We start from the raw sequence: 12,411 nt of genomic DNA, 5'->3' as shown, positions 1-12,411 counted from the left end.
TTATGTAGTAATGTCCCTCATCCTGTACTAATGTCCCCCATCCTGGGGCCCTTCCAGGTATCTAATGTATATAATTGTCTTATCCTGTCTGTCTGTCCTTCTGTCCAGGAAATCCCGCGTCGCTGATTGGTCCGGCCGCGGCCAATCAGCGACGCGGCATTTCAGAAAAAGATGGCGGCCGTTAGCGACTCATCTGCCGCACGGAGGTCAGCAGCGATGCAGCCGGCTGCTCGCAGCATAAGTACCCCGACCGGAGGCGCCCCGCTGACCTCCATGCGGCTACCGTCGGGAGATCAGCGATTACGGCCGCTGATCTCCCGACGGCAAGTGTGAAGGGAGGACCGGGGAGCGGCGCCGCCGGTCGGGAGACTTCTGCTGCGAGTAGCCGGGAGATGACCGGTGCTAGCCGCTCATCTCCCGGCTACTCGCAGCGGAAGTACCCGCACAAGCAGCACCGCTCCCCGGTCCTCACTAATACGCTTCACTGATTGGTCGTGGCCGCCGGCCATGACCAATCAGCGAGATGGGCGCCAAATTTAAACACCGCTATGCCGATTGGTCGCGGCTTGGCGGGCGCGACCAATCAGTGATATTGGCGCTAAATTTAAAACACCGCTTCAGTGATTGGTCGCGGCCAGCCGGCTGCGAGCAATCAGCGACTGGCGCAGCCCGGCTGCAAATTGGCACCGGATTTCAAACATGCAAGCCACCGTCGGGAGATGAGCGGCGACGCAGCCGGGAGATGAGTGGTGGTAGCCGGTCATCTCCCGGCTGCTCGCAGCAGAATTACCCCAACCGCCGGCCTCGCTCCCCGGTCCTCCCTTCACACTTGCCGTCGGGAGATCAGCGGTCCTAGCCGCTGATCTCCCGACGGTAGCCGCATGGAGGTCAGCGGCGATGCAGCCGAGAGATAACCGGCGCTAGGCGGTCATTTCCCGGCTGCTGGCACCGGAATTACTTGCACAGCCAGCGCCGCTCCCCAGTCCTCAGTAACACGGTTCGCTGATTGGTCGCAGCCGCCGGCCGCGACCAATCAGCGATATTGGCGCGAAATTTAAACAACGCTCTGCTTATTGGTGCCGGCTGCGACCAATCAGCGATATTGGCGCAAAATTTAAACACACTCTCCGGCCAATTGGCGTCGGATTTAAAATAAGTACGCCACTGTCGGGAGCTAGCAGGGCTGACTCCGCCCATGTGGTCATGTGACTCACCAACTGCCCATAATGTACTAAACATGTTTTGTCAGTCATAGTGTGTGATGTACTTCTGTCACGCTCAGTGAACACGTTTTGCCACTCACAGCGCGCTGAACAGATACTTCTTTACTGCACGTTATCACCATTTACGCTTCCTGTCTTCCAATGGGTCGTAAGCGAAAATACACCACTGAGGATTACAGAAAAGCAGCAGAAGCAGCAAGAAAACGATAACGTCGAGAGCAACACACACCACAACACACTGCCGCCAGACAAGCCCAGGATGCGGAATCTCACAGACAACGTCGCCAACGGGAGACACTGCAATACACTGCCGCCAGACAAGTCTAGAATGCCGAATCTCACAGAAAACATCGGCAACAGGAGACACCACAACACACTGCTGCCAGACAAGCCCAGGATGCCGAATCTCACAGAAAACTTCGGGAACATGAGACACCACAACACACTGCCGCCAGACAAGCCCAGGATGCGCAATCTCACAGACAACGTCGGGAACGGGAGGCACCGCAACACACTGCCGCTAGGCAGGAATACGATGCGGAATCCCATAGACAATGTCGGGTGAACACTTAGTCCCGGCATGGAAAGGAGCAGCCGCAAATAGTCGTGATGTAAGCGGAAGCAAGAGCCGGCTGCAACCGGGGGAATTATGTGCTGGCTGTGCGTGGTCAGCGATGTTGTCACAAGCAGTATTGACAACATGACATAATTACAAAATTCATTAGGGGCCCCGGGGGTATAAATTGGGGGGTTAATTTATAGTAGTGCGCTACCCATTTAAATACTGCTTCGCTGCTTAGTCCCGCCCGGTCGCCGCATACATATTCTAGAATACCCGATGCGTTAGAATCGGGCCACCATCTAGTATATAATATATCCCTCATCCTGGTATACATGTCCCCTATTGCGAGCATCATGGTATATGTCTCCCATTTGGGCCCATACTGGTATATATGTCCCCCATTCTGATATATATGTCCTCTGTTTTTCCGCTGTTCTTTAACGAATGTAAAAAAATAAACCATTCTACTCACCTTCCCCCCACTCCCATGCCACGTAGTGTCCTCTTCTGTGGAGAGGAGCCGACAGCTGACATCAGTGTGCAAGCAACGGTCGGCGCATGACATCATTGCCCCGCGCTGCCAGTGATATGCATGCCGACGTCAGCTGCCGGCCTCTAATCGGCCACAGGTTGTACTGCATTGCAGGGACCCGGCGGGTCTCTGCACTGGAATGCATTTAAGCTGAATGTGGGTCCTCGGACACACATCCAGCTGATATAGGTGATAGCGACCCTGATTCTTCCACCACTGACAGGAAGTATAAAACAGGGGCCAGCTAAAGAACGCCATTTTATGCCTGTAAGTGTAGGCATAGGAGCGCTCAGAGCACACATAGGGATAGAACAACGAATAATGCGATTGTGGTGTACTACTTCAGAGATGATGTACCATATTTAGAATGGGAGTGATAGTCTGTATCTGTGAATAGAAATTCAAGATTCAAGTGATGTAGTTTTCTGTTTGTAAATTAAATTGCGATCTCTGTGCTTTGGGAAGCGACTTTTTTTTTTAAAGAGAAATCTCCCTAATTCTGAAACATGTGTTTTAAATAATTTGTTCAGCTCACTTCATTGCTCCAATAGTTTAATATTAGATGTGTACACATGCCATCAGAATACAGTGGCCAGTTGCAGATGCCTGCTTGTGGCAAGTGATTTTACATTTTGTGGTGCCATCAAATTTTGTAATGGCACATGGCCCTTTTTTTTTTTTACTTTACTTTTTATATAAAAGTTTTGTTATTTTTGGAATACCTGTTTTCATCCACTAAGGCTGTGTGCTCACGATGCGTTTTTTAAGCGTTTCCGCAGCGGCAGAAACGCTTTAAAAACGCATGGTAGAAGGCCTGCCAAGTTCCCCAATGATAATCCGCATGTGCTGTGCACATGCTGCGGAAATTTCCGCTGCGGATTATCATTGCGGAAAAAAACGCAGCACTACCAATTATTTTGCGGAAGCGCTGGGTTTTCACCGCCATTGACTTTCATCGGAACGCATGGATTCCGCATCACTGTATACATTATGTAGATGCACATTCCATGCGTTCCAATGTACCATAGAACCTGTGAAAAAAAGAATAAAATAAAAAATAAATGTTATATTTACCTTCTGATGGCCCCCGCTGCGCTCGTCCTCCTATGCCGGCAGATCGCGGTGGACTGAAGGACCTGCGCTGAAGTCATAGTCATGTGACGGGTCACGCGATGCTGATGTCGGCAGGTCCTTCAGTGTACCGCGATCTGCCGGCAGCCAGGACGGAGCGAAGCAAGACTGCGCGGGCCATCAGAAGGTAAGTATAGATTTATTTTTTTATTTTTAACCATTCCGGTTGCATAGATTTATATAGTGTGACCAAGTTGACAAGCACTTTCCAAGTGATGCTGTGGCGCCCCTGAGGGTTCAGTCGCCACAGAGGTACTGCATCTCACCCAGAGGTGTGGTATCTCACCCTCAGGTAAGGAAGGAGTACAGCTCAGGACCCTAACATCTGCATTCACTACACCACATTTCAGAGGGCAGGGCGAGATTGCTCCTACGGGAGAGCACAGTCCCTGATCCCTGGCTGGAGTGGGGGGAACCACAGTAAGGGGGAACCATGTAGTGGGTGTGGGTGTAGGATGTAGATCAGGAGAGCACTTGAAAGGAAGCTGTATAAAAGAGGGAACCATCTTAGATCAGGGAGTTCAGTCAGAGGAGGAGAAGTGACAGGAGCAGAGGCTCTGTACGAGCTCTGCTCCAGAGGCGGGCCTGGACAGTGAGGCCCAAGTCTGAGGAGAAGGAGGAAAGAGAGGAGAGGGAGCAGGAAGGCTCCAGGAACAAAAGGGATCCCAGGGGTACGGGCAGTGCTGGAAGCCACCCGTACGCCCGAATCTGCCAGGAGGTGGAGGGGTCAGGCCATCAGAAGGGAACCGGGTCCCTAAACTAGCAAAAGACTGTACGTCTTAACTAGAAACCGGAGGCTTCAGAATTTTATGTCCTGTAGCCATAAGTCCACGCCAGTCTCACCGAGAAGGTAGCCATATAGGACACAGGGGACGGAACATACGTCGCCCGCCAAGGCCCACGGGTACTGGATTGGAGTCACTAGGAGTGAGGTGCAGAGAAGAGGCCAGAGAAAGGACACAGAAGGGGGTCCTGATAAGTACTCCGGAGCTATCTGGGGGTGGACTGAGCCCCTCACTGAGTAAGCACAGAACGACGTGGGCAGTTACATTGAGCTCTGTAATCTGGACTGCAACAACTGTGAGTAAAGACCCTGGGACTGCACTATCTTGTCTCTGTCTTCCTAGCTGCGCCATCTCTCACTGCACTACAGCGCCCAGCACAACCTCCAACATCCACTCACTGCCCTGAAGCTAACTCTTCCTGTGGGGAGTAATAATACCCTTGCTGCAATACCACCAGCTTCAGAGGACTGTTCCGCAGCGGCGGCCCCCTTTAGCCGCACTCCACAGGTGGCGTAGTCGGACTCTTTAATAAAACCTACACATATAATCCCCCTTGGATTGACCGCCCTGGTCACGGACCGGGTCACCGCCACTGTGACTACAACCCCGAGCATCAACCGGCCCGGCACCGGGTACCCCACGGCCCAGGGGGTGCGTCAACTTTGGCGTAGTCGGCAGGATACGTAACCCACCCATTATCATCGGGTTTTGTGAGCCTAAAAGACTGTGTTTCCTACTGAATGTGGCGCCCGCCCCTGAAGAACGGGCGCCATTATGTGCCAGCCAAACAACAACCAAAGATCACCTCCCATCGTGGGCCAGGTCTCAGAGTGACGCCAAAAGCGCGGCCCACTCACTGCAACTGTGGTCATGACCCTGGACCTGTCCATTAGTCTGGAAGAGACGCCCCCAGGTGTGCCCGACAGCGAGGAGACATGGGACCGACCCAAAAAGGGGAGAGGAAAGAATAAAACCAGGAGGCGGGGTGTGGTCTGGATCCTGCCAGACAGATCATACCTGGCAGGGAAGATGGAGTCCAGAGAAACTGGAGTCCCTGCTAGCGGCCTGTCACCACCGGAGACACCCCTCACCCTGGAGGAGTTAATTGCCAGGCTGTCCTGGGAGGATTCGGAGTTCCTCTGCGTTGGGATGGAAGACCTGAACTGGAGGATGGAGAGGGCCCAGCAAGATGCCATCACCAGCTTGAAGAAGGAGATGGTGGGACGGCTGGCGAGCCGGCAGCGAGCACCGCTGCCAAGCAACAGCAGTGCCCCAGCCTTGGTGGATCCAGACCAGCACCAGGAGGCAGCGTGCAGCGCAAGAGCAGCCACGGGAGCAGGTAAGAGGAGTCTCCCTGTCCCGAGCGCTAGCACCGCTGACATGCTCCTGGGCCCCCTGATGGAGCCGCCGACCCCGGGCGATGCCGGCCCCATCCTGACACCCCAGCAAGACCCTCTGCCCCTGGCTGCGGCAAGCGAGGACCCGTTCTGGACCCTCCTCCCAGGACACCTGTCCCCGGGCGAGCCCGCCCCAAACGTCCTCCAGGCCCCCGAACCGTTACCTCCGGGCACCAGCGACACCGGCCCGCTCCTGGGCCCCCTGCAGGAACCACCCCCTCCCACACTCGAGTGGATATGCAGGCGCCAGCCTTGGGATTGGTCCGTGGAGGTGGAGGACCAGCGGCCCGCACTCCTGCCAGCTCCCCAGCCCCCTTCCGACTCCCACAGTGAGGAAGAGGAGTACAAGTGGGACAACCTCGGGGAAGACCTCATGGGTTTTTCCCAAGAAACCAGGGCCGCGGCAGCCCGCAGGAAGGAGCACTGTCGGAGGGAGCTGGAACAACTTGAGAAAGAGCGGCACATCCGGCACATCCGGCGGGTGCGGTGGAGGAAACTAGAGGCCCACAACATAGAAAGAGAAGTCCCGGGCCCGCAGAACCAGCAAAGCAGCATCCGGTCCCCGTACGGAAGGGGTCATAGTAAAATTTAATCTGGAAGGAGGTTGGGGGTTCATCCGGGACCCGCATTCCGACACCGACCTCTTTGTCAATAGGAGGGACGTGGAGTCCCACCTTAAAGAAGGTCATCCGGACCGAAACCTATTCCCGGGTGATTATGTAAGCTATACCAGACACACAGGTGAATGAGGCTGGTATACCTTAAATGTCCACCGGGTGGGGAAAGAGAGCACTTCCTCATCCTACAGCGCTGAAGACCCGGCTGGGCCAGCCTGCTGTGGACAAGAGCTTCCCTGGAGGGAGCACCACTACTGAGCACAATAGCTGAACTTTAACTGTAAATAAGTTACCCGTTAGGGTGCAGCAGAGACACTGCAAGTTTGACCGGTTTTTGTGTGTTAATATAGTTACCCGGAAAGGGTACAAAAACTATCAGGTTATGGATGGTGAATAACCAAAGAACTGATCTTGTAAATAGTTTCACTTATTAAAGTGCCCCCTATTGGTTTTATAATTGTACAGCTCAGGACCCTAACATCTGCATTCACTACACCACATTTCAGAGGGCAGGGCGAGATTGCTCCTATGGGAGAGCACAGTCCCTGATCCCTGGCTGGAGTGGGGGGAACCACAGTAAGGGGGAACCATGTAGTGGGTGTGGGTGTACGATGTAGATCAGGGGAGCACTTGAAAAGAAGCTGTATAAAAGAGGGAACCATCTTAGATCAGGGAGTTCAGTCAGAGGAGGAGAAGTGACAGGAGCAGAGACTCTGTAGGAGCTCTGCTCCAGAGGTGGGCCTGGACAGTGAGGCCCAAGTCTGAGGAGAAGGAGGGAAGAGAGGAGAGGGAGCAGGAAGGCTGCTCCAGGAACAAAAGGGATGCCAGGGGTATGGGCAGTGCTGGAGGCCACCCGTACGCCCGAATCTGCCAGGAGGTGGAGGGGTCAGGCCATCAGAAGGGAACCGGGTCCCTCAACTAACAAAAGACTGTACGTCTTAACTAGAAACCGGAGGCTGCAGAATTTTATGTCCGGTAGCCACAAGTCCACGCCAGTCTCACCGAGAAGGTAGCCATATAGGACCCAGGGGACGGAACATACGTCGCCCGCCAAGGCCCACGGGTACTGGATTGGAGTCACTAGGTGTGAGGTGCAGAGAAGAGGCCAGAGAAAGGACATAGAAGGGGGTCCTGATAAGTACTCCGGAGCTATCTGGGGGTGGACTGAGCCCCTCACTGAGTAAGCACAGAATGACGTGGGCAGTTACATTGAGCTCTGTAATCTGGACTTGAAAAACTGTGAGTAAAGACCCTGGGACTGCACTATCTTGTCTCTGTCTTCCTTGCTGCGCCATCCCTCACTGCACTACAGCGCCCAGCACAACAACCAACATCCACACATTGCCCTGAAGCTAACTCTTCCTGTGGGGAGTAATAATACCCTTGCTGCAATACCACCAGCTTCAGAGGACTGTTCCGCAGCGGCGGCCTCCTTTAGCCGCACTCCACAGGTGGCGTAGTCGGACTCTTTAGTAAAACCTACACATATAATCTCCCTTGGATTGACCGCCCTGGGTCATGGACCAGGTCACCGCCATTGTGACTACAACCACCAGCATCTACCGGCCCGGCACCGGGTACCCCACGGCCCAAGGGGCGCGTCAATGCTAAAATCATTTGGAAAGCGCTTGACAACCCGCATGTGGAAATGCATGTGAAGAACGCTTCACATCCGCATGTCCCTGGCAGGAAAACGCATGTACAATCCGCATGCGTTTTTTCTGCCAGGGGAGATGCAGAAACGCTCAGGAAAAATCTGGAGCATTTCTGCATCGTGGGTACATAGCCTAAAAATCATTAAAAAAACATTAATTAGAGGTTAAGGCTTTGCAACTGTTTAATAGCATTTAACAGTCATAGGCATCACGACAATACTGCTGCCTGTAGCCGAAAAATACTTTCCAAGGAGTAATAGGGAGTTGGGGCCATTAGAAGAGTAGCTTGCTGGCATCGGAGATATGACGCGCCCAGGGGATGGAGACGACTCGGCGCTCGGGCCTAGTTGACGGTGCTGGGGGATGCCGCGGTGGTCGGCTCCCGGGGCCGTACCCTGGGGTCACTCTTAAAAAGCAAGGAAAAATGGGGGAAGGTGTATGGGAAAGGGGAAAGTTCGTGACGCCACCCGTGGTGTCTGGTGAGGATCACCAGCGCTGCTACAGTCCTCTGAGGCCGGTGGTCAGGCAGCTTAGTAGGTGCAGCTCCCCACAGGTGGAGCGGGGCCTCAGGGCAGCGTAAGTGAAGGGATGCAGGACAGAGAGGACCCAGCCAGGTCGGAAGAAGAATAGGCACACTCACAACAGTTCACTTCAGTACCTTTACTGGTGGTGTTTCAGGCACGATCCAGGGCACTGTAGGGTGAAGGGTGCATTTCAGGACTCTCCCCAGTGAGCGGGTGTGGGGCCTCCTGTTTCTTGCCTTTTCCTGATAAGTTTATGACCTGCCTGAAGCTAGGCCTAACTTGGTCTCTGTCTTGCACCTGCTGACCTGGTGGTAGGGCCTTCTGTTGGAGATCACACTCCCTGGTCTCTTGGGCCTCAGTGATTCCTGACCCTGGTATAACGGTCAGCTTCTGGTGTTCCTGGGACATGTAGTTCGCCAGGGGTTCCGGTTGTTTCTGCTGGTCCTAGAGATCCTTGCAGACACGGACCCGGTGTCTGGTATATGGTCTTGGGGTGAGCTGTTTAAACTCCTCTGCCCCCTATGTAGCTCGCTTACTCCACTTGCCTTCAGCCGCTCAGGGCCCTGACTAGGCTTCACACTGGCAGTAGGCCTCGCTACTCTTCACCGCTCTTATGCCGTCGGCACGCCTTTGGCTCACTAACCTGAGCTCCTGAGTCTGGGCTGGGCTGACAACCTCTCTGGGTGCAGCAGACTGTAGACTTAGACTGTAGATTCCAGGCTTAGACTGTAACTGGACTCCTTACAGACTTCAGACTTACTCCAGACTGCTTACAGACTTAACTGCCTAGCTCCACCTTCCCTTTTTATATCCCTATCCGGGCTCCCTCTGGTGGTCTGAGGTGGAAGGCGGAGGTGTATGAATGCTACGAGGGCCTCTTGTGGAGGAATCCGTTCATGCACCCCTCTAGGATCTGTGGCACCAATGCACAGCAGGGAAAATTCGGGAAAATCGGTAACGTTCGGCGAATTTCCGTGGTTACTTGATTACGGGCCAACTACAGCATTTTTTACAGTTTTGCTAGCATAGTGCTTGTGCATGATGAGCGGGTAACGTTAAGTCAGGAGAACGCGGGAAGCATCCACAGTGTCCCGGACACAAGGGCTTCTGCAACTGGCTGATGAAATCATATGTCCTCTCCATATAAAAACCGGCCATGTTCCCTCAGCGCCATTTTATGCATATTACTGCTGGAGGCAGTCGCTGCTCCTGCATCCAGCTCCTGTGTAATGAGAGATATTAGCTAGATAGATGGGCGCTTCTGTGGAAGTCAGGTAGTGTAGATAAGTCATGTGCTGAGTACCTGTTCAATTGACCTTGCAGCCCATTTTTTGTTTTTGTGCAATTACTGAGATTCTAACACAAAGAGCAGGGCCTATAGCTCAGAACAGTGCTGTGAACCGGTTGTAATGTCTGTTCTCCATGCAGGGGTGTACCTTCAATCTATTTTTGCACTTGCTAATGTGATCAAGCAAGCAAGCCCTTGTAGGCCACTTTTTGATTTTGTGGGGTTGAAATTCAGCTGTCTGCAGAGCTTATCAGTGCAGAGCTTCTGAGTGCAGAGCAGAAAAACCTTTTTTTTTCATTTGCTAATGTGATAGTGCAAGCTGTGTTAGCCCAGTTTGTCATTTTTTTGGTGGGTGAACTTCAGCTGTATGCAGAGTAAAACAAATATATTTTTTCTGTTGGCAGGCATAATCCGCAAAAGATTTTTTTGTGTCGCAAACGTGATACACTCTGCTAAAAGCCACCTACTATCTTAGTGGCAGTGAACCTCAGCTCTTTTCAGAGTTAAAAAATGGATTTTTTCTGTTGCTAGGCAGAGTCCACAAAAGATTTTTTTTTGTGTCACAGGCGTGTTACACTCTGCTAAAAGCCACCTAGTGCTTTTAGAGGCGGTGAAATTCCGCTGTTTTCAAAGTAAAAAAATAGATTTTTTGTCTTGCAAGGCAGAGTACACAAACTATTATTTTGTGTGGCAAACGTCATACACTCTGCTATACATCAGCTACTACTACTTTTTTCAGACTAAAAAAAAATTTTTTTTTCTGTTGCTAGTCAGAGTGCACAAAAGATTTTTTGGTGTCACAAGCGTAATACACTTTGCTAAAAGCCACATACTCTTTTAGTATTGGTGAAATTCAGCTGTATTCAGAGCGTATGCAGACTAAAAAAAATATTTTTTACTGTGAATAACGTGATACAGCAGGCTAGATCTGAGTTTGAAATATTTTGGAGCATATATTCTATGTTATACAGGCCTCATCCACAGTCAAAAAATACTTTCTTCTGTTATTAACGTCATACACTAGGGGACATCTCAGGGTGCAAAGGAAGGGTGGTTCACTGCGATCAAGGGGGGTTGGCGATACCAGAAAAACTGTTAGTGAAGGCGAGGAACAAATGGAAGAGGTGATGGGTGAGCAACAGTCAGAACATGAAAAGGATAATCATCACCTCTCTGATCGTGTTTGGCGGGAGGGGATGGAGGAAACAAGCATCAGAATTACCCACCAACACCACATAGGCTTGACCCTCAGGAAAGAGGCCAACACATGAGTGCGTTCTTGCTGCACTATCTGCAACATGATCCCTGTATAGTTCTGATTCAAAATAGTGCTGACTACTGGGTTGCTACTCTGTTAGATCCACGTTATAAGAATAAATTTTGCTAGACGATTCCCGTCCTGGAAAAGGACCTGCGAATGCTGGAGTATTAAAAACAAGCTTTTACACAACCTTAACCCCTGTACGACCTCGTCAGTAATAGTACGTAGCTGCGCCATGGGCTTTATGGACCAACTACGTACTATTACGCTAGCGGCGATGGCGCCCACACACAAGCGATGCAGGGCGATCGCCGCCGGGTGTCAGCTAATTGTTACAGCTGACACCCAGTGCTATGTGCAATGCATAACCAAAGTAACTTCTCCCTGTGCAGCTGTGACAGCCTGTATAGCACAGGGATGGTGCTGCATTCCTGTGCTATACAGGTGATCTGAAAGTTTAAAGTGAAAGTCCCATAGTGGGACATAGTGTAAAAGTAAAAAAAGAATCAGAAAGTGATAAAAAAAATAAAAAAAAAATTTGGAAAAATATTTAAAAAAATTGCAAAAAATAATCCCCCAAAAATAAAAATATAATATACCCATCAATAAATATTATCATGAAAAAAAAACAACAAAAAAGTAAAAGTACATATATTTGGTATCGCCACGTCCAGAACGACGTAACCTATAAAGCTTTCCCACTGTCACATGACTGTCGGCCGAAATATGGAAAAAATATAGCTCTCAAAATATGGCGATGCAAAAACTAGTCTTTGCAAAAAAAATGCGTCTTTTAGTGTGTGACAGCTGTCAATCATAAAAACCCAATATGAATCTGGTATCACTGTAATCGCACAGACCCGAAGAATAAAGTCGTCTAATCACTTATGCCGCACGAGGAACGACGTAAAAAATGAACTCTAGAGTTAGGGTTGTGCTAGGGTTAGGGTTGTGCTATGGTTAGGTTTAGGGTTGTGCTAGGGTTAGGGTTGTGTTAGGGTTGTGCTAAGATTAGGGTTAGGGTTGTGCTAGGGTTAGGGTTTTTTCAAAAGTAAAAAAAAAAAAAAGATGATAAGGCGACTAGAGATGAGCGTTGTTCGACTCGAACTGTTCGCCAATCTCAAATTCGAGCTGTTTTGGGCGGTGTTCGAGCCGTTCGGCGAACACGAACGATTTAAAAAAAAATTCGGCTGTTCGAGGTTATGTTCGATAACTGTTCGTGCACCAAAATCATAACTGGATTTTTTCTCAGTAATGATGAAAATTAATGTTAATACGCAGTTTGAGTGTACAGAGGGGCGGGGAGAGGAGCAGAGGATGGATCTCTGCAGGAATAATGAAGATCTCCATTTTTTTTTCTCTTTCCCGAATTTACAGTGTGGAGGTGCAATCTGTCAGCCTATCAGCAGCGCACACACGGAGCGAAGTACTTTTTT

The sequence above is a fragment of the Phyllobates terribilis genome, unplaced genomic scaffold (genome assembly GCF_046119375.1).
Source record: "Phyllobates terribilis strain yellow unplaced genomic scaffold, ASM4611937v1 Scaffold_1__5_contigs__length_1240528914, whole genome shotgun sequence".
Classification (NCBI taxonomy): Eukaryota; Metazoa; Chordata; class Amphibia; order Anura; family Dendrobatidae; genus Phyllobates; species Phyllobates terribilis.
This window is presented reverse-complemented; position numbering follows the sequence as displayed.